This window comes from Paramormyrops kingsleyae, chromosome 21 (assembly GCF_048594095.1).
Source record: "Paramormyrops kingsleyae isolate MSU_618 chromosome 21, PKINGS_0.4, whole genome shotgun sequence".
Lineage (NCBI taxonomy): Eukaryota > Metazoa > Chordata > Actinopteri > Osteoglossiformes > Mormyridae > Paramormyrops > Paramormyrops kingsleyae.
The window spans coordinates 16941217-16964242 of NC_132817.1; the positions used below are offsets into that span (position 1 = coordinate 16941217).

General features: G+C 42.4%; 1 long non-coding RNA gene across 1 annotated transcript in view; it reads left to right on the forward strand.

Annotated features, from left to right (window-relative positions):
* LOC111854675 (uncharacterized) overlaps positions 1–14945 on the forward strand; it is a 35344-nt gene extending 20399 nt beyond the window's left edge. The window contains exons 2-3 of the long non-coding RNA XR_002840738.2: positions 10115–10193; positions 10717–14945. This is a non-coding gene — a long non-coding RNA (uncharacterized lncRNA). The remainder of the gene's footprint in view (positions 1–10114; positions 10194–10716) is intronic.
* Positions 14946–23026: the final 8081 nt, after the last annotated feature.

Here is a 23026-nt window from a genome sequence, read left to right on the forward strand (position 1 = left end):
TAATCTCGCCATATTTCTGTATTCAGTTAAAGAGGAATTATTTCTTAAAGTAGGCCTATAGGCTAGAATTACGTCGAGAATTCATGGAGTGTTCGAATAAGATCATCAATAACCTACAAATGCCTAATACTAAAACAATGCTAGGATTTCGATACTTTAACGACAAATATAAATCAAATTCGTTGAATTAAATAGCTTTTAGTGATTTGTGGTAGCGGGCTTCCTCTAGAAAAAAAATTCATGTATATCCGGAACGTGCCATTTCGCTGAAGGCCTAAACTTTGTGAATTCAAAGACCACTTTAGCAGCTCCCGCAAAAAAACTACAGTTTGCTTATCATCATTGTATTTGGTGATTTTGACATGGATGGAAATATTGCTCCTTGTAGCTAATGCAACAGGTGAAAAAATTCAGACTGTGCGATTCTTTAGCGCCAGTTAAACCACTGGAAACTTTTTTGCACGTCTCAAGTTTAGTTTACTTTAGCTTAAAATTCATATGCTTGGGCAGATTTTCCTTTTAAAATCAAACACTGTCAGGCTTTACGGTATCAAATATTGTGTCGCCTGCTTTAATTTCTTTGTATGTACATGCATTTAATGTGCTTCATAGGACATCAGGCCCACTGTCTTAGAACGACACACATCTATTCTCCAGTAAAAAATAATTCATAAACATAGGCTATATTATGGTAGCCTATACGGCGGCCTGGATTATGGCTGCACGCTCCCCGGGTGTGTAGTATTTGATACCTCACGCAAAACCCTTGCAGCAAAGTCGTTTGTCATAATTATCAAAGTCAGCATGCTGTTTATTTAAAAACTGAGAAGTACGGCAACCTCCTTTAACCGAGACTGAAACCGCCAGATGGGATACATTTTGGAGCGCGCTCTGGGAAATACACTGGAAAGTGATAAGTAATTAATGTTCTTAACAAGTAAAAACTCCTCCGGAGAATCTTATCGTGTCCTGCCAGATTTACTCATACTGTATGCCTATGTGTACTCCTGTGACGTCACGGCCCTTCGCTTCACAAAGGACATTTGGGGATGGGTCTGCCTTATTTCTGCAAAAATGCAAACACTCAAGAAGACACACAAATTACCTTTATTTCGTCCCTGTATATATGGTCATGACTATGTGGCTGTATACCGTCCTGTACGGTATTTGGAAATTAATATATTAGTAAAGTAACCTAATAGGGTGCTGTTATGTCGTACTCAAAAGTTATAACCGTCAGCTGGCGAGATTGCATTGGCCTTCGCTGCATAAGTATTTATTAATGAATAATGACTCGCTCTTTTAATTAATTAATTTAAGTAAATAAAGCCACGGGCTCCCTAAAAATAACATTATTCTGCAAAACCGCACTGTGGTGTTTTTCTCGCTTCGTAGGCGGGGGCGTAACGTTCCGAGATAGCGCAGAATTGCAAACTGCCAGAGATGTCGTCTCTTTTAACAGTCCGTCGTTGGTGAATGGCCGCTGCTCTCTGACCCAGTGCAGGTGCAGGGAAAGGGGCGGGGGTTAATGTGGGGTGGGTGGCTGGGTGGAGATGGGGGTCTTCACGCGACCGAAATGCACAGCCTGTTCAATAGAACTCACACTGTCAGCCAGCATGGCATCATCTCTCTCTCTCTCTCTCTCCCTTTTCCATGCGCGGGCCTATGCACGCCTCACAAATCATTCGACCTCTGAGCCTAACCACAACCCCCCCCCCCCCCCCATCATCACAGTCATTGTTATAATGTTCTTAAACATTATTTGTTAGATTAAAAGGTAAACGTGTTCCACACCGTGTGTAATCCTAATTTAGAAATCATTCTGTATTTTTTTGCGGGGACCGAGGGAGTGGAATAACTGCCGTTTTACTATAATGCCATACATGTGTGGTTGGACACAACCGACAGTCTCAAAGTTCACAAGAGCGCATCGTGAAAACTACCAGAAGACGTTGCGTTTTTTTGTCGCACGCATTATTTCGATATGTAACAGTAATTTAAATAATAATAACAGCACCAAAGATGGCTTTCAATTCATAATATGGTGTCATTTAAATGGACGCCACCATTCAGCAGATTAGATAGTGTCAAAACGATCTACAATAATGAGGAGAAAACATCCTCCACCGGTGCTTGGAGATTAAACGGTTCATCTCTGCTTTTCTGTCCGAGAGTGCTGACACTGTTTAATGAATACTAGCAATAATTTAGTGTTTCCTTTGGTTTTAGTAACAGGCATCCTTGTCAATATTCAGTAAAGTTTAGGGAAGTTTATGTGCTTGGAGTTTCTTTTGGTTTCGATTACTTTACGCTGCGAACATTCTGCATCATTACCGTAGTATAATTTGCGTACATTTAACGGATGTTCCATGGCTTAAACCTAATAGACCTCTGATCACATGTGCATTGTTAAAAATAATGGTTGGTATCGTGATAAAATCAGACTTGTTATTGCACTTCCCATTCTAATGCCACTTTATAATTAAAATAAATAAATAAAAATAATTGGATAACCTGAAAGAGAAAATTGAATACAACTGATGCAATAATCAGTTTTGATCTTTTGTGGTTTCTATGTTAGCTTTGTGTTGTAACCCCATTTGAATGACTTAATTTAACTACTTATCAATAATTTGTTAATTTGGTCAACAAAGTAAGTATTGTCATTATATTGTGAAAGATATCATTGATTGACCGAGTCAATAACACCCACAAATTATACCGATACCGATTAAAAACTGATTAAAATATTTGTTTATGAACATACCCAAATGGGGGACACCATTTGACCGCCTTGATTATTAGCATTAATTTCGTTGAGTGCGGGATCTTAAAGACGGATGTGGATACAATACTGTCCATTAACAACTTCTAATAACTTTTTTTTTAGAAACGTCGCGAAAGACAATTACATGATAGACCTCCACAATCCCCGACTGCAGAGTACTAGTCAAATGAGCTTAATTATAGATGGCGTTTGTTACATCTCGATACTAAAGACATAAAGTTTAGAACACTTACACGTTCTATTGTCAGAACTTATATTTAAAGAATCTACTGCAGAATAGTTCAGATTTCAAATAACCACCAACTAGAAAAACTTAGAAACAGGTGATGAGTGATCGAAAGTTTTCGAACTAACAATGATTTTTAAAGGGTCGGCAAGGTCAGAAAGTCATCGAGATGTAATTTGTTGGTTATTGGTTATTTATTGAAACTTTTTTAAAAACGCCGCGGCGGTAAGGACAGTAGTCTTCCTATGTATCCACGGCTATTAGTTCACCCCATGCTTTGAACAATATATGCTTTGATGCAGCAAGGCATCAGCCTGATGAAAAGGGGGGGGGGGGCAGTCGCGTGAAGCAGAAGTAATAGGTACACTATTGGCATCAGCAGGAAGAGGCATAGTGAGCAGGGCGCATACAACATTAAAAGTTCCCATATAATCTTGCATTGCTACAAAGTGTAAATGCATTAGTTAAAAGGCACCAAGAACTGAGCCGTGGTTACTAAGTTTATCTTCTCTGCAATTCTTTTAAATTGTTGTGAATTTGTGCAAATGTGTTAATGTTTTAAATGATTATTTAAACTATATCTTTGCAAGAATTTTTTTTAACTGTGCACGAAATCTATCACACTAAGACCTCAACACCAGTACATCCCTGACCCCCATGTTATTATACGAAGGCAAACTTTAAACAGTTTTCATCACAGATCGTTTTTTTCTTTTTTGTGCTGTTGATTGGCAGAGAGTCTATGCCGCCGATGGACGCTGGAACTCTGCCATCCCGGTATTAATATAGATTACAATAAACCTCGTTTGATCGGAGCCTGTAATGGCTGAAAACAGCCTGTGACGAAGTGTCTATCTTTTGTCAATTGTACCCCGGGGGAATGTCTGTTTAAGATCCGCCCTATAAAAACAGCAGTTTTGTGAGCTTTTATAACTTCAGCTGCGTCATACACTTTGTGAAAAGGACAGGCGAAAGAGCGGTTCATGTACTGGACCGACAGGTTGGAATTAAACACCCACTTTAAAAACGCAAGCATCTTATTTTGAACATTTACAAAACATATTAAAGTACAAATAGAAGAAGATGAAATATTTGTTTAAATGTGTTATTTCTCTTAAACAGACCCACCTGTGACATATAAACGTCGTCATTTAAATGAGCAGCCTTCTGTGAACAACTGGGCACGAGACAGGCTAGAGGCATCACAAATTGAGTTCTTAGGTAGGCCTATCAGTCCAAGGAGTGTAATATCTTTCCCTGTAAAAAAAACAAATTCCCTAGCCCATCGGTTCCACCATATCAGCTCCAAAGATGATCAGTAGCCTAATTATTTTATTATACTGCAGAGATACATTAAGTGCCTTAATAGTTCAGCTGGGGGCTTTCCACAGTAAAAAGTTTTTTTTATCAATCACTAAGAATTTCATTGTTTGTGTTTGTATTCCTGTTAATTTCTCTTTCACTTATTTTGCCCCAGTGTCCTCGGCTAACCGTAAAAAAGAAATATTTAAATTGCATCAGAAAGTCTCATTCGACTGTTTTAATATAATCACCATAGACGCCAGTTTACATGGTCACTGATTTTATTAAGTAGCTAGTGCTCTTGTATGATTGGGAACATTTGACATTTGATTGTATATTAAAGTCCGCAAATGGTCTTAATCGCATTTAAGGAAAATGGAATAGTCTATAAAATTTACCCTAAGTCTTGTCCGGAGCAAGTATTTCAGTTAAATCCATTGCTAAAATTCAATACTTCGTTACCCTATTTAGTTATAAAAAGATTGGCCTTTTGTGTGCTTTTAGAATAAAGGGTTTACAAAAGTTGGTCTGGATTCTGAATGGAGCCCACAAAGGCTCATTTTACTTCTCTGGCGCAGCCAGAGTGGTCTGAATGGAAGAGAGGGTAAAACTCTCCCCCGAACGCGTGGACGTGTTTACAGTCTCGCTAACTGAATAAAAACGGTCAAATTACTGTTATGCTCAACATATTAAACGATGTGGTACTCAGATGGTACGCAATGGACATACGCATGATTTCCAATCAGTTTTTTTTTCTTTCGAAACACGTACGTTTTGCGCATTACGTTCATTGTAAGAACTTCGACGTATATGTGATTAGCTAGTGCAATCAGTTCGTAAATGAATGTGACGAACGGTTCATTAAATATGTATACCTTGAGTTTTTTTTAATCACAAATGTCTTGCATGATACATTGTTTTTAAAAAGCGCATGAAATTTATGGTTTCCAAAATTATATATATATATATATATATATATATATATATATATATATATATATATATATATATATATATATATATATATATATATATATATATATATATATATTGTGTGGTACTATGCATATTGTAATCGTCTCGAATCACACGTGACCAAGAGGGAAATACAGTCAAATAAACGGATGTCTTCTTAATCACTGATTTTAAATGGTTGTGTTAAATATACGCAATTACATGCATGACTTCTTTTCAAAGGCAATTTCTTATTCTCCAGTTGCTTGGTTCTTCATTCGCATACAGACAGAACCGCAAAACTCGATTATGTCGAATCCATAAATTTTCCATGAATTTCATCAACCTAATTAAATGTCCACGTGCGGTCCCAGTGTCTAAAAGTAATGACACAACGTTAGCCTACTTGACGGACAGTGCTAGGTTTTTTTTTTTTTTAAATCTTAACCAAAACAGAAAAACATAAGATGATTAACTGTATGCTGTTCCCGGTATTTTGTACCGTTTGGTACCGAAACGCTAAATAGTCATCACCTGTTAATTACACAACACTCATTTTCAATTACGTGCTTCACATCCACACCCAGAATCACGACCGATTATTGTTATTTTTCAATAAACATTTCTTTGCACCATAAGAGTAGCAGGCGTTAGTATTTGCCATTTTGGAAAATAAAAGTAGCCTAAATCATCTGATTAAATCTTATTTTTTATTTTATTTATTTATTTATTTTGCTTTTAAAGGTTTTGAGCAAGCATCCACGTGCCCCTACCATAAGTGTGCAAAACATTTTAAAACAATGTCTATAGTAGATTAATTTATTGCTGCGATTTCAATAAACGTACGTTTTAAAAAGTTATAGCCTGCGATGCACTCAAAGTTGGTTGCTGCTCGGTTGCACCTGCAAGGGAGTAAGTTGAATTCGGGGAACTCTGGGGCGGTGGGGGGGGGCGGTTGCGGGGAGGGGGAGTCGGGGGGGGGGGGGCAAAGGTAGAAGTGCGGCGGGCTGCGCGGGGCTCGTTCACTACATTTGATTGTAAATAAGGGGAGTTCGCACGCCGATCGAGTGACCGGAGAGAACAAGCGACCCATTTTAATCAGCTGGTTATCTCCTCATCGTGGAGATCAGAGCTCTATCACTCCCTGGCTCGTCATTGTGTCCCCCCTCCGCGAAATGACAGCGCCCAGAAAGAAGAATCTGGTTGCGGGATGAGATTTCACTGTCTCTGCTGCTGGAGAAGTCCATCAGCTACCACACACAGCACAAGGAACCCACTGTACTCCCAACATGTACATGTCCAATTATCCCTTCTGTACAACTGCGCGATTACTTTTAAGCGAGAGATAAGTTACGCGCGAAATGATATTTGGCTCTGCAACCTTTTTTTTTTCCTACAATAATAAGATCATTGTTATTCAATTTACATTCTACATATAATTTAAATTTACAACCGCAACATATTGACTTGCGGTACAAAATACCTAATCATTATCCATTATCATTTATTATTTTCTTTTTGTTGGTGTGAGTAAAGCGTGTAGTTAGTAAGTGTGTAGAAAGTTAGTAACATCAAAAATAATGAATAGCTGCTATTTCTAACGCTCGATGTCCGAGACGGAGAGTAAGTTTGGCGTGGTGCCATATCAACTTATAATTCCCCAGCCAGGAATATCTGTGACAGCTGGGTCTTTCGTATCGATTATGTGACACTTTAGATAATTTACGGTGCTGTAAGGTTTAAGGGCGGAGATCAAACATTGGAGCTCGGTGACATTCTCAGCAGATGATTTTCCCCACAGGGAGACAAACTGACGCATCGTCCAGGAAAAAAAAGAAAGTTCTCCGTGGTATAGGATCATGATGTAACTTTAATCACACGCACCTCCTTTGAACAAACCGTGCTGAAAAACATTTGGGGAATTTGTGATATTTAATACAGTTTTAAGAATGTTAAGTTAGCTTCGGTGCGAGATGGAAACTATAATAAGAAAATATGACAAAAAGTCGTAGCTGTGCCAAGCGATTTTTTAAGAGCGTCGGGCTATTAGTTTGATCAACTGCAAAGTTCGCCTTTATGAAAAAAAAGACAAGGAGTTTAAACAGGTTTGTCGTAGCGACGAATAGGGTCATGCGTGTGTTTGGGATGGATAGTCTTGTGCTTCTCTGTTACTCCCGATCACTTGAGCCTCCGGCGCTTATACATTTCAAAGCCAAACAGCAGCTTTAAAAGAAAGTGACAGGAATTATATGGTAATCATCGGAGGGAAGGCAAAAAGTCCCATTCAAACAAACGGCGGATCGTAATCTAAAAGATGAATGCATTTTTTTTCCCTGCGAATTTCTATACTTGTACGTCATGGCCAAGGGATTCTCCGCTTCCGTTTCTGAGCTTCGGACTTAATTAGGGCTTTCTGGCTATAGCCAAAGTGTCAGAAAGACCTCTTACATGAAAAAACCCTCTTTTCGGTTCACTGTACATTCTTACGATCCTAACAATTTGCTGTGAAAATGTTCCTACCTTTGTTCATTTAACTTAATTGCCTTTGTTTTGTTGTTGTTAAAAATGTTACGTTAGGCAGGACATAAGCAAGGGTAACTTTTGTGATAGTGGCGGAAAAGGTATATCAGATTTCAGTGCGAGGGATTGAAATGTTAGCCTAATAGAATATAAAAATCTGATGTTTTGTTATTAATTCTGGATTATTCATTTTCTCTTCAGTGTTGAAGAACATCCTAAATTATAATGTAAAATGAAGAGTAAAGTAAAATTGTAAGATAGTTGTTCACTTCATATTAATACTCTACTTAAACTTAGTGGGAGAGAGGACCCCCCCCCCCCCCCCACCCCAGTCGGAAAGGCATAAGAGGAAGGTGTAACGTTTGCATCCATACTTAGTGGATTATAAAGATTCTGCACCCCTTTGAGTTTTTTTTTCCTTCAGTAAGTAGGATAAGCTTGGGGTGCCTGGTCACCGTGGAAACTGTCAGAACAATTCAGTTGAAGTTTGAAGGGGTCAGCTTGCAGGGTCAGCAGCTCCGGACTCACACTCCACCAGCTTCTGTTGGGTCTGTCACTGCGGTGGGAGTGGCCAGCCCAGCCTAGCCGTGGGTGGTGGGCCAGTCCTGCCCTGATATAAATTTTTTGAGTCAGCTTGCGGCCGGGCTCCCCAGGTGGGTCACAGAATCGATTTTAACCCCAGTGACCCTGTCTGGCGGAGACATGACTGACGGCCCGGGTGCGGACTTTAGGTGGCAGTCCCCTCCAGGGGCTGGGAAGGAGGTCCCGAGGCGGGCAAACCAGCCCAGGGGTGGGTGTGGGAGAGGGGGCTATTAGAAACTTGTTAGGCTCCTCATCAGGGAACGAGGACAGCTGGGGAAACACGTGTGCAGTGTTGCTGTGAGGCCCAGGACGCCAGCCTGTAGCTTAGCTATCACAGTGCCACTCTTCCTACACAAATTTACGGATTTATATCTCAAATATTTTCACTGGCCACTGGGAAAAGCACATTGTGGCTGTACACTGAACACACCCAATGTGTCTGACATGTAAAAGCATGCTGCTAAAGCCAAACCAGATACATAAAAGTTGCAGAAATGAGGCATATTAAACTCTTACAGATTTGAAATATCTATGGTGTCCTGCACATCATGGTAAAACATGGTAAATCGGTCATATAATAGTATACCAAGGGCTTGAATGCAGCTGTTCATTCAGAGAGTGAGTGAATGCTGATTTTCATTTAATTTATTTTTTATATTAGTTAGTTCAGTCTATTATTAATTTCAGTGATATCTTGAAAGATTTCTTTGTATATAAAATGCAACAATTAATATAATTTTATATAGAAATTAGTATAAACTAATATGGTAATCAGTATAGTGTACAGTTTGAAAAATGACATGTGGTGCAATACATTAGTCCATCACCTGGTTTTTATAATTGCTTTTGTTGCATGTTAATAAGTGCTAATTGTCAGATGTTAAAAATTGCATGACTAATTCAGAGGATGCGAGCATCCACATTAAAGCACGAAGCATTATAATTATTGCTCATCATGTTCTGGAACGCAAGACCTAAAGAGAAAATTAAAAGACAGAATATGGCTGGAGCAGCACAGTGAACAAGCTATAGGCTGTGCATGGTTTTAGTGGACTGGCGTCTAAATATGGAACTTATGATTCTTTTCATTGAATCCAAATTGAGTTCTTTCAACTAAAAGATTCATTCAGGAGAGTTCATTGATTCATTCACTACCCCTTGAATGTTTTCTGCTCTCAGGGGACAGATATTTTGCTTTCTGTGTTCATTTAACTGTAATTTATTACATTTAATTAATTGTAATTAATTAAGTTTAACTCATTGTAATTAATTAAACATAATAAAATGGTTTTGATTTGAAAAAATTGTTACTTCAGTTGGTAGTCTATATTCATAGATAGTTAAACATGTAATTTTTTTCGTACATATTTTATCTGTTGGTTGTGAAGAGCATAATTTGAGTTTACTTGTGACTGAATTGAATAAGGAATCATTCAGTGAAAAAAAAATAACTTTTTGAACAAATCAGCGGAGCGACTGAACAAATCATCGGATTTACAATGATCTTCTCCTTCACTTGAAAGATTAGTTTGAGAAGAACGAATCATTCGCCATGACATGCACCCCCCCCCCCACCCTGTGCCCAGTGCTTACTGCGATGGAAAACAGGCTCCCAGTCACCTCCTACCAGATTAGCAGTTATGGAAGATGGATGGATGTCCCCTTCGGATCATCCAGTCATTATGAAAACTCATTGTGTACAGCATGTCCTAACAGAGTGTTTTATTTATGTGTCTTTGTAGGTTGAATGGTTCTGGAGAAGCAGTATGATGAACTAAACAGGAGGAAACAGATCAACAGCAAATGGATGAGCAAAAACCGGTGACCATATTTGGCAGAGTCACGTGACTCTCTCTCTCTCACACACACACACACACACACATACTGTACCGACACACACACACACACAAACATACAGACACACACAGACACACACACACACTTATATATACCTGGTAGGTCTTTTATTGTTTCTAAGTTCTGCACTACCTGTCTTCTGAAAAAGCATTTTCCACAGTTGAATGTTTCAGCTATTTTTCACTATTTTCATTCAGTATAATAGAAATCCAAGATTTTTTAACTAGGGTGAGCAGTGAGCTAAGAAGCAAATAATGAGAGATATTTCTGCTTTGTCTTTTATTTATTAAAAAAAAAGATGAGTCTACTATACCTTAATTAAAGTATCACGCTAATGAAGTAGCACTGAAATTCACAATGTCTCCTGCGATCTTCTGTGTGTCCTGCCTCAGAAGCCCCGCCCACAGCCGGTAGAGCTTAGCAATGTCCACAGAGTCATTGGGGCATGGTGGATATTCTTAAACGGGGTGCTGTCATTTCTTTGCAGAGTCCTGTTGCACTCCGACTGTGGTCCAGGATTGCCCAAGAACTGTGTTATTCCAGCATTGTGCATTCCCGGAACTGGACGTAGATATAGATAAAGACAAAATGGCTGTACAGTCATGACAGGCCAAGCTCTGTAAAGTGTGATGGAGATGCGATATGTTTTCCACGACAATAGCACATAACTGATGTAGCATGTCATGTAAATGGACAAAATGTGACCATTTCTGATGCCACACTGGTCATGTGGTGTACTAGTCATGTGAACATAGATAAATGTTTCTATTGAAGAGGTCCAGAATAATGTACCAATTTTCTATTGAGAAAATGCAGCTCTGGAAAAAATGAAGAGACCAATCTATATTTTTAACCAAATCTAAATTTTTAAATCCTGGTTTAATCCTGGTTCTGCTGGCAGAGGCTACACTGAGCAGCAGGTTGCTTCCTGGTTCAAAATTTCTAAGACAGCAGCACAAGAATAAGGTGAAGCAGGAGACACTGGGAACGACCAGAAACCAGCCAGGTAGAGGGCAGAAGCAACTTTCTAATGGCAGAGATGACCATTAACCTATCTGACAGTTTCTCATGAATTGGATGATGACACCAAAAGGAATGGGAAACATTAAGTAGTATGAAGTGCACTGCTAGGACAGTTCATATCAGGCTGCTAGAAGCAGGACTGAAGTCCCACAAAGCAAGGAGACGAGAAACAGAGAAGAACCAGGCTGCAGTTTGCAAAAAATGTATATTATTGACAGACGCACAGCCACAAATCGAGAAATGAGTGAAACAAAAAATTGTGCTGTGGCCCCTAATTTTTTTTTTCAGAGCTGTATATTTTATGTAGTTTCATTCAGATGATATTCAAAAATTTAAACTTGAAACCCCACTAGGCATCTGGTATTGTAGCAAATGGATATGCAAACTGAAGGTTGCTGTTTGGAGTCCTAGGGGAGTTTCCAGTGTTGTGCCTTTTAACAAGATACATTTCAATAATTCAGGAGGGTCACACATGCATAAAATATTATAGGTTGCTTGGGATAAAAGTTTCAGTGAAACAATGATTGAAAAAAAAAATGGAAACAATTTGAGATAAATTAGTTTCTTCCTGGTGTCAGTGGTCTCTTGCCCTTCCAGAAGGAAAGAGCAGTCTTTTAGCATTGTGGGAGAGGGATACTCCCACATATAGCTTATGTCATTAGTAAATACACTTCTTAAGCAGAGTATTGACAACGATACATTGTATCGCTTCTCAGGTAACAGGGAATCTGTAACCTGTCTCGCTATACCATTGCCCTCTACAGATTGCAACACCTGTGGAAACATTCCAGTAAGAATTGGGGGGGGGGACTTTTAATGCACGCCGTATGTGTCAGACATTGAGTCAACACAAAAAACGCCATATATCAATAAAATATATCAGTTCAAGCACATGTGCGATAAACCGTCATGTATGGAACGTTTACACACATTCTTGTGTTCTCCCATTCTCAACCAGCAATGTTCCTGAGTATTATTCTTCTCCCTGATTCTTTAAAGAATTCCCGTATAACCTGCACAACAGGTAGCCAAGAACATACCTGTGAAATGTTATGCATGTTGAACATGCGTTTCTCATGTATTCACAAAACAGAATTTTCTACATTCACGTGAGTAGGGAATTTGGGGGGAGATACAAGCAAGACGGTGGATGTAGCTAAGGCCTCTGGGAGAAATACACGCGGCCATAGGATTTTCTGGAAGGCCCGATGCTGGGGGACGACGGGGCCGCTGCTGTTTCTGACATCAGTCTCTTTCAGGGTGGGTTTCATTGAAAACTGCGGCCGTTGGAAAAGCGGGGGATTTTAGCCCCCATCAGCGGTGTGTGATGTCAGCACATGAGCCAACAAAAGGGGACAGATGGGGGTGGTGGTTGTTAAGGTTTAACGCGGCCCCCTTTCGCTGAGTCAAAAACACCAGAAGCAGCCCGTTTTATCTGGCTAAATCACACGCACTGTTAGGCTTCAATTTATTTCAAAAGTACCTTTTACTATATATAACTGTGTTCTTAAATTTGACTATTCTTTAGATATTTACTTTATTAATCTGCAGACCAATGTAATTTTTCAATGTCTTAAATAATAAGACAACATTCTAAAACACATGATTTGGTTTGGTATTATTATTAAGTGTCAGCTAGTTGATGTCTCCTGACAACCACGTAAATGGGAATTCTGTGCTTTGTTCGATTTGAATCCTCTGGTTTTCGAGTCGTATGCTTCTCTTCTATATGCCGTACACTTTCCAATAGGATATGCTGATACAATCACCTTTTTCAGACCTTGTTGCATCATGAAGTTTGCCTGCCAGATGTCACTGCCGATATGCAGGCAGCAAAAAAAAAAAACCGGTCAACATAAATGCCTTGTTCGTCAAAAGCCTCTGACAGTTACTGAAATGCCCATAAGAGAAATGAAATGTTTAATGCTTGAATTTCAGATGAAAAAAGCAGAACAACAAACATGTCAAAATGCATTGATTCTGTGTTCCCAAATTGTTAGCTGAAACATAATATTTTGGTCAATGCATACAGACATGGTAAGATCCTAATAGAAGAGAGAAAGTTTGAAAAGTAAATAAAAACTCCTTTCATTCGAGCACATTTCAAACATTCAGGTACAGACAACAATTTCTGATTTAAATACACTAAAAACGGCTTGGCGGTATATTGCTTTTATGTAAACTGTGGCATCTAGCATAATAATTTGACCTGGAATGGTAGGTTGGCAGGAAGTATATAGCACCACGAGTATCACTGTCTGCTCCCACAATTACAGCTGTGATTTCGAGCTTCCGCGTGGCAAATTTCCTGGAGAAAACATCCGCCAGGAAAGACTGCAACTGAAATGCAATAACACGACGATATGGAACGTTTGAGCTGTAGCACCAAATTAGTAGATGCTGAATATGGAAATCCACGCATGCAGAGCCTCACCATAGCAAGAAATACAGCCTTTTTGCTGCTTCTACTTCTTGAAATTGTTAGAGCAAATTCATGGGTTGATATGGAGACGTGGGCAATAATGGTCTCCTTCAGGGTCCCCAGTGTCGCTTGTAAAAAAGAAAAAAAACAGCCTAACCCTAACCCTAAACCTAACCCTAACCCTACTTGAACCTATAAACTGTCCTGTATACAGTAGTTTCTGCCATTCCATAATTTTGACCAACTGAAGAAGGGGGAACAATCTGTGTTTCTGTACCCCCTGGTGCCAAAGAATACAACCAGGGACGACATGGATGGGCCCTGAAGGCAGGACTTTGTAGACCGGGCCGACCTCCCAAACAGTTCCCCTTTATGCTGGCCCTCTCTGGAAGAATTACGGCGCGAGGACCTCGCAGGAGACCGGGCCGCGTCGGTGGGGGGCAGGGAGATAAGTCCTGTAATTGTGACATACTGTAAAACAGCGGCGTCCATTCATGACACGGCCGTGTGTAATAAACTACGGGGGGGCGGGGGGCGACAGAGAGGCAGCTGCAGTGTGTAGCCCCAGACAAGGCCGCTCATTCTCCGGGACTCAAGCCTCCTAATTTACTGCTGTCCAGTCAGCCTCTGAAATTCTTTGTGATGATACAGTTCTACCCACAGATTCCTACAGGGGTTGGTTTTTTGGCTTCGGTCGGGAGGGAGACGACGACATGACAATTACACCCATTCACAGGACAATACATAAGATTCTTTTATTTAAAAAAAAGAAAAAGATCAATTTTGAAAAACTGAAGTGTGTGTGTGTCCTAATGTTGTGGCAGGTTCCATAGACTGTGCTGTACGTCTAGGTTATGGGACAGTCGTTTTTTCCCCCATATAAATTTGGTAAAAGATCATGCAGTTACTTTATTGGACCTTGCTGCCAGGACATGCACACTTTGTCCAAAAACGGTTCAGTTCTGACCCGGTGTCGATGCCAGATTGCGTCTCGCTTTGTGCTCTTTGGGCATCCGGACTGCTCTGCGATAATTACAGATTTAAACACCCCAGAAAACAGAAAGTGTGGCCTTTTGCACTTTTCTGCTTGAAGCTTTGAGTGTAAACAGAAGATGAACATACTGTGATGACCACGTCTGTGATACACGTACGGCACTGATGCGATGTCATTCACTCCGTTTCTAATTATATGAACAAATAATTGTTTTGTATGAATAGTGTTGTTGTTGCATTGTCTTGTAAATTTAATAAAGAATGCTTAAACTGTGCAAGTGGGTCTTATTACCAAATAATGAGCGGTTAAGATAAGAATAACAGTATGAATTTTGAATATGTTTGATATGTTAAAGAGAATAGGTCACCTTGCAGGGTGTCTGTTCCCCTTTGCAGTGTGTGGGACACTTTAAAAAAAAAATGACAAAAATGTGTTTTTTTTTCAACCACATATTCTGTCTGTTTCCTAATTGAAAATGACAATTTTAGTATCCATGTGAAAAGAGCAATGCGATGAAATGCTTTTTTTGGTGAGGGGGGGAATGAGTTTTCCGAACCCGCGAATCATGGGCTTATCACGCACCATCAGTCACTGCCTGGTTTAACCCAATTCCGAACCAATAAAGTAACCAGCGGAAAGTAGGTTAAAAGAGCTGGTCCGCGAGAGAACGTCGTTTTTGCTTTGCCCCATTTAGTGTTTTATCACCAAATTATTCGATTTTTTATTAACAACGTCAATTCCGAATGCAGAACCGTAACTTATCGACGCGATACTCTTTCTTGGGAGGTGTTAATTACTTTGCCTGGATTTAATTTAAGTAGCATAAAGAACGCGGTGTGCAAATCCGGAAGCTTAAAAGGTTTCATTTAGGCACCTCTTCATTTGCATTCGCCGTTCTAAATTTTATCCGCGGCGAGCGTTATGCGAGAAAGACCATCTGCTGAGAAGAAGAAGGAAGTGGGTCCCGTTTAGTGTTTGTCAATCAATCATCAATCAGCGGATCGATCCTTTTGTCTTCAGAAGCGTCTCCCACGGAAAGTTTGTCACTTTGAAGTAACAGCTTTCACGGAGGATGTGAAGGGGGTGTTTGAGACGTCTCGGGAGAAGCCGTCGCCGCTGGCGGCCACGGGGGAAGTCCTGTAAGTCGCGCTTTCGCTACCTCGCTGTTCCCTGCTCCTTGGAGCACACACCTCTGTCCCACATTCTCCTCCATTGTTGCATCCTCCTTTGCAAGCCAGGTGCAAGGCATCATGGGACTCCTGACGCGACCTTCGACCCTTCCCCTTTCACCCCGCCATCTCCCTTTCAGAACTAAAGGGATACTGTACATTCCCAGGCTGCATGAAACTGGGAGCACACAGACAGCTGGAGTTATTCAGGTGGTGGGGGAGTTTGCCGGGAGGGGGGGGCAGGGTGTCATTTGACTGTCATGTGCCATTGTGCCACTCGTGCCGTTGCCACGAGTGACGAGTGCTGTATGGGACGGGATTTTGGGGGGTGGCACTCTTGCACTCGCTGTCTCAGTCCCCTCTGGAATGTGACACAGAGGTGACACATAGTTCCCGCTCTCTACTGTCCCTAACTGCCCTTTACTTTGTGAATTGTTCAAATTTTTGCAGTTTTGGGCATTTTCCCAGGGTGTATTAGGCCTAATTTGAGATATGGCATTTATTTAATTCTTTCTGAACACCACATCTCATTTTAGTATATATATCTAACAATCATCTGTACTGCTTATCTAGTAGGGTAATAATGTGAATATATATGAAAATATATCATACTATACTGATTTAAAGACAAACAGTTTCCTTATAAACAATCTTAATTCTAAAAAGTACATTTCCATGGTTTTCGTGCATTGAAATTCTTGTGCTTGTCACTTCTTAAGGAAATTTACAAAGAACGGTGTAGACTGGTACACACTGAATCCTTTTTACCCGCTGCCATGTTGCTATTTCAGGAACACAAACAGGGAACGTATGAGGAAAAGTGTGAAGGTGATTGATGTGCTTCAGGCCGCAGTTCACAGGGCTTTCTAACAATTGCAGTCCACTGGACATGCACATCCTTGTTTTCAGACCATCAATAATAATTTTATTGACTTTGCAGAGGCAGCATGTGCATGCAGATTGATTTGAAATCAAACATGGCTGCATTTGCGCACCTTTTGTTCATTTATACCCCGCAAAGTCAACAGAGCCACGGAACACGGTGGCCCATTGCAGCCACCAGCATAGTCACGTGATGAAATAACATGTGCGTGATATACGACAGAGTTCACAGCGTACAGTAAAACTCCCTGTTGTGCTGACCAGAAAAGGACACCTAGTGTCACGATAGCGGGAATTTATTCACTTAAAAGCCGTAAAGCGAATGGAACTGAAAATATTTCTGTTCTCATGTCATAGAAAGAGTTCTGTTTTACTCATTTTTGGATATTTACTTTGGCAGGTTAGGTTAAGAATGGTGACAACAGGTCCAACAACAGTGGCCATGGAAGTCTGGTCCCAGGTCCTCCTCGCAGCGGAGCAGGATCGCTGTGGTGACAGGATCCTGCCTATTTCTCATAACATGCCTCTAAGCGCTGAAGAGTCTGACAAGGGCGTCCTGGATGGGAGGGTTTCAGGACCCCCACTAAAAAAGAATCACAGCATGGAGCTCCGGGGGCAGGGACATCGGGGAGGGTGGGGGCAGTGGCGGGACCCTGTGGGGAAGGAAACGCAGCCCCCCCGGCCCCCCCCCATCCCTCCAATCCCGTCCCCGCCTCCACACACTCCAATAGTAGCAGACAAAAGACCATTACATGCTTGCAATCCACTCCACTGCTGTTATTTTATATTTCCACTGCCTGCAGGAGAAGTGTCACCCCCGTGGCAGGATGTCCCGCCACTCAAGGGCCCTGTCAGCCCCTGGTCACCATCCTAAAGCCCCTACAAGCAGATCTTCTCGGCCTACATCTGCTCCACAGCTATAAAATCCACTTTATCAGCCAATGACAGATTCACCCAGCCTGCCGTATCTTAAGGTGGACCAAGCTTAATCGCTTTTTAACTTCACTCATTCATTCATTCATCTTCTATACCACTTGTCCTACCCAGGGTTGTGGAGGGTCCAGGATCCATCCTAGAAACAACCAGTGCAAAGCAGGGAATATCCCAGGGAGGGGCACCAACACATCGCAGGGTGTACGCACACCATTCACGCACAGGCTGTTAAACGTTTAGCAGAAAACTCCAGTCAGATGGAGAAGCAGATCTTCTCCTCAGCATCAGCTTGCCTCAAATTTAGTTTGAACTGTGAGCGATCAGCAGGTTTACACAGTCCTCAAGTCCTTAAGGCAGCATTTTAAAAAATCTATCCATTCATTCATTTCCAATACCTGCTTTTCAAATAGTGCGTCACAGAAACATTTCTTTAATGGTAATAGATGACCAAGATACTTTTTCTGGATAGTAATTTCCCAATATAACATGCAGCCACAAAACACAATGTGCTCTGAAATACTGAATTGGGGTGCTATAAATAAGTATATAAAGAAAATTCTCAGGACTATTCATAGGACACGTAGAATCCATTGTAACAGAAAAAAAAAAAGATCCAAGGTGTGATGACGTTGTTTTCATGCTGATCGCTTTCTATTTTGTCATAAGCTATTTCTCTACAACCATGCTTATGGTAATTGGATTTGTAGGACACCTGTACAATAGTGCATCTCGGGGATTATAACTAGGAAAGGGTGAGTCAGCTCTAATTATTGTCATGGTAACCCGCTTGTCTGTCAGCATCCAGACCCAACCTTTGCTCCAGCCCAGCATAAAGGATGCTGACGATCGCTCCCTTTGGTCCATCCGTCTGCCTCCCTCCCGTCACTCGTGATCCAGTTGGTCCATGGCGATGCTATCTAACAGGAAGGGGGGGGGGGGGTCAGTGAACTCCAGACAAACACTTTCAAAAGGGGAGCATCTCAACCATCACGAGAAGTCTGAATCAATTTCTGGTGCCCCAGACTCAATCAGCTTTGCAAGAGAATTACCAACAAATGATAAATCATTTAAGAACACTGACTCTGTTCTATATAATACTTAAAACGAAGCCAGAGACTATGTCATTTTTCGCTTTAATATTTGCTATAATGTTTGGCATTTGATCTGCTATATGTTGACAGACCACATGATTTCCCACACAGCTAGCAGATCCCGGTTGTCCTTCAGGCCCCACACTTGCTGCCCTTTTGATTTGAGTTTTGATTGAGTTTTTCAATGTGTGTTTGTTGAGTGGCAGCAAAGGACTGTGGGTCGGGTGATGTCAGTTAAACATCTGTACTGTGCACAATGACGATAAAGGAATTCAATTCAATTCAGTTCAATTCAACGTACATAAAACGTAACGTACAGAGGCCAGGAAAGGGTGCTGAGGGCCAAAAACGGTCGGAAAATCCATTGCAGGCTCAGAAATGCGGCTGCTTTGCGGTGGCGCTGACTGGGGGGACAAGCAGCAGGGGTGTGGGGGGAGGGGGGGTTCACAAGGTGTCCAGGCTGCTCGTTATCAATCCCCCAGGCCAGTGCGGCGGGAACTTCCCATGATGCCCCCACCCCAGTACCACAAAGTGAGAATACGCAATGAGCAGGAGGTCCCTCCGTTTGCTACGCCTGATTAACTGAGGACAAAGGCCCCCAAACGGGACCTCGGCACTGGACTCACAAAAGCAAGCAGAGAGCCCCCAGGCACGATTGGCATCACTCTGGTGAGAGCAAGCGGGGGGCGTGTGTGTGCGTGTGTGTGTGTGTGTATGTGTGTGTGTGTGCGTGATGATCCAAGGGGGACATGGTCGCCTCACTTCATCTCCCTCCTTTCCTAAAAGTGGCGCGGTCATGAACATTTGACGGTCCGCCGACGTATCGGTCCGCCGGCACAGTTCCCGCTTAACACTGCCTTTATCACACTGAGGCAACCTTCACACAAGGTGCTGTTTGTTTAAACATCCTTGTTAGTTGAACTCCACAGGCATTCAGGGACATTTGTGGGATGTCCCTGTCGCGTGTGAGCCGTGAAATGCTGATATTGGCTACTCATCCTTCATTAAATTGGGGAACTAGAAGGCTAAGGAGTTCCCAGGGACTCCTTATGGATTACAGCCTCTATTTACCTGCACTCCAACTTCATTTAGATCCCCTTACTGATTTAGGACCTTGATGTAAGTTAATTCCAGTCCCTGGATTAGCCCACTTGAACAAGAACTGAATCCATTTTTTCATTAGTGCCTCCCAACAGACATAAGTGGCTTGCCTAAACAGTCAAATCTCATCATTTCCCCCCGAAATGAAAAGCATTAAGTTATCAATTAAGAAGAAATTTATTTACAAACACCTTCCATCGTCACATTTTCACTAATTGTTTAGTGCTCTTTGACGACATGCTGACTATTAAAGTGCCTGAATCAAGCCATAATGAATTCAGTGAATGAAAATTACAACAAGGTCATTGACAAAATCACGAAAAAAATGAATGAACTGCAAGAGTTGCAGTGGGCTGGTATCTCATCCACAGTAGAGGATGGATGGTTTACAAGAGCAGAGTCAGCCATCAGTTACCTTCATTTTCCAACCAATCTGACTTCCAGACCCTTTTCCAGTACAGGACACACAGGGCCACACATACCACAGCCTATTTAGAGATGTTAGTTAGTCTACCTGCATATATTTGAATTCTGGGTGGAAACCTGCGTCACTCCACTCGAACACCCAGCCCCAGAAGTGTGTGGTGACTGTGCTCCTCGCCATCATCATCTTCACCGAGAAACATATTGACATCAAGCGAGTTTCTTTTTCCCATATATTATGCTTGTATCATGTGATACACAAATAGAGTGAAATGTCACACAAGCCAAAAGAGTGGGGTGACATGGTGGCACGGTGGTCAGTATTGTTGTCTCACACCTCTTGGACCAGAGTTCAAGTGTCTGATCTGGCCCCGTGTGTGTGGATCTTGCATCTTGTCGTGGGGTTTCCCCACGCAGTCCAAAAACATTGTAAAGTTAATTGGAGTTACCCGACTGCCCATAGGTGCGTGTGCCCTGTGATGCGTTGGCACCCCAACCTGGGTTATTCTTTGCCTTGTGCTTGTACCTTATGGGATAGGCTCTGAACTCCGTGACCCTGAATAGGACAAGAGGATACCTAAAAATGGATGGATGGAAGTCAAAGCTGGCAGTGACCATGTCTGTTGTATGTTTTAGGGGTTTGTGTAGAGCGTGGCAGGATGTGGGGCAGGATGGTGTGATATAGTTATAGTTGGGTTGGGTTTCTGTCAGATCATGAGATAGATGTCTGGTCTGACTGATGGCCTGTGGCCAAGTTGAGTCCCTCCCTTTACCTTGTGGGTAGATGGACCCCAATTAGCTGAGTAAATACCTGAGGATGACTTTGCCTCAATTGACCCCAACCATATTTGGCTGATACCAACCAATAGGTTGCATTAAGGATAAGTAGAGGCCTCCATGACTTGACCTCCCACTGTCATCGATGAATAGGAACCTCACAAGACCCTCAAAAGAGATGAAGTCAAGCACACTGCTACTTCCAGAGCCAAGGATTTGGATGAGGATTGGTTATGACCTGGTCAAAACCAATAGTCATGTGTTTTCAAGAGTAAATCATTGCTTTATTTCTCTATTTCAAGCACTGGTCAACCATCAAAGCGTCAAACACCAATCATTCTATTTATTTGCATCAATTTTTGTTTTGCTCATATGTACTAAAATACAACACAATTTACAATTAAATATTCTTAAGATGGAAGAGGTAATATTCGTAATCTTGGTCTTGGTCTTGATCACCATCTTTTATCATCAGAGAGATGCTTTCATGGGAACTGTACTGTATGTTTACAATGTATAACTGAGATTGAACTTCAGGTAATAAAACTGGCCCAGTCACAGTGTGTTTTTATCTAATGCATGGACACCCCCACCACCCCCAGAGGCCCCAGGCTGACACCGGCTGATTCCCCGGCTCTCTTTCGGTGACATTCCGGAGTCAGCAGATTAAGCCTGAGCTTCCAGGTCAGTGCTGCGTGTCCCATAAGCCCAACCTGAAAGGTCAGGCAGAGAGCCGGCCAGAAAAACAAACAATCATTACTGCATTTCGGCCTGTAACAGGATGAGGACCAGGCTGGGGCCCGGGGAAGGGAGGTGTTGGGTCATTGTCCCACAAAAATGAACCGTGGCTGGTCATGTGTCACTGGGCGGTGACCCGTGGCTGTCCAGGAGCCCCCATTTGCCCGGATCAAGGCCAGCATAGGGGTCAAAACCCCCAACAAACCAGCATGAGATCCCCCCTCCACCCGTCCAAACCCTGGCCTGTTCCGGCTCATCCAATGACCAGTTAGGGGCTCGAGTCAATCCTCAATCCATCGTGATCCCTGTCAGCACGCTGCCATTCTGTAAAGGAACAGACCCAGTTTGTTATCTTTACGGGAGAAACCGATTTGTGTTTAAGCCACTACATGAGGTGCATGATTTACAACAGTATACCTTTCCCCCGCAGACAAAACACACCCCAGAAATACTCTGCGTGAACAACTCCGGTTGACAACATGTCTTCCCTGAAGTACCATCTGGGCTGCGTTTCTGTTGTCTGTGACATCTCGCTCGTGGCCCACCTGTCGCAGCCGCTTTGTGCTCCCCCCTCACCCCGTGCGCGGTTTCGCCCCTGGCGGTTTCAGGGGTCGGCAAATTACCGCGCAGTTATGCCGCCGATCGGGCACTGCTCAGCCCCGGGGACCGGGCGACACCTGCTGTGTCGCCAAGGCCGCTGGGCGGCTGCGCCCTTCGCACGCGACAGATGCTCGTCGGCTGTGCGCCTTTTTTCGCCAAACACCTGATCTGTCTGAACCACCGCCATTTTCCCCCCAGGGGCCAAATACCTGTCAGGTTGCCGGCTTTCCGAACCTGTGATACTCCTTCTTGAGGTACCGGCTCTGAACTCAGGGACAAGTCGCGCTCATCGGCTTGGCGCATCGCGGATCCCGGCGGGAACAAGCTGCCTCAATTTACGGCAAATCGTCCCGCTCCAGGTTCTTTCATGTAAACACACGTATACATCGGCTGTCCGGTACTGAGCTTGCCCACTTCCTACAGCTGCCCCGGCTGTCTGAGCCCACAACGTCCATGAAATCACACTGCCATCGTCGTTAGTGGATTAAGAAGTGAGTGTGGCTATGGGGGCGGGGGGGGCTGTCTTGTCAGATTGGGTACAGGGTGAACAAGAAAGACAAATCATAGAGCGAGTAACACGTGTGCTGCCTCACTGCCTGATGGTGCCTCTTAATGTGGCAGGAACGCAGGATTTATGTCCAGTG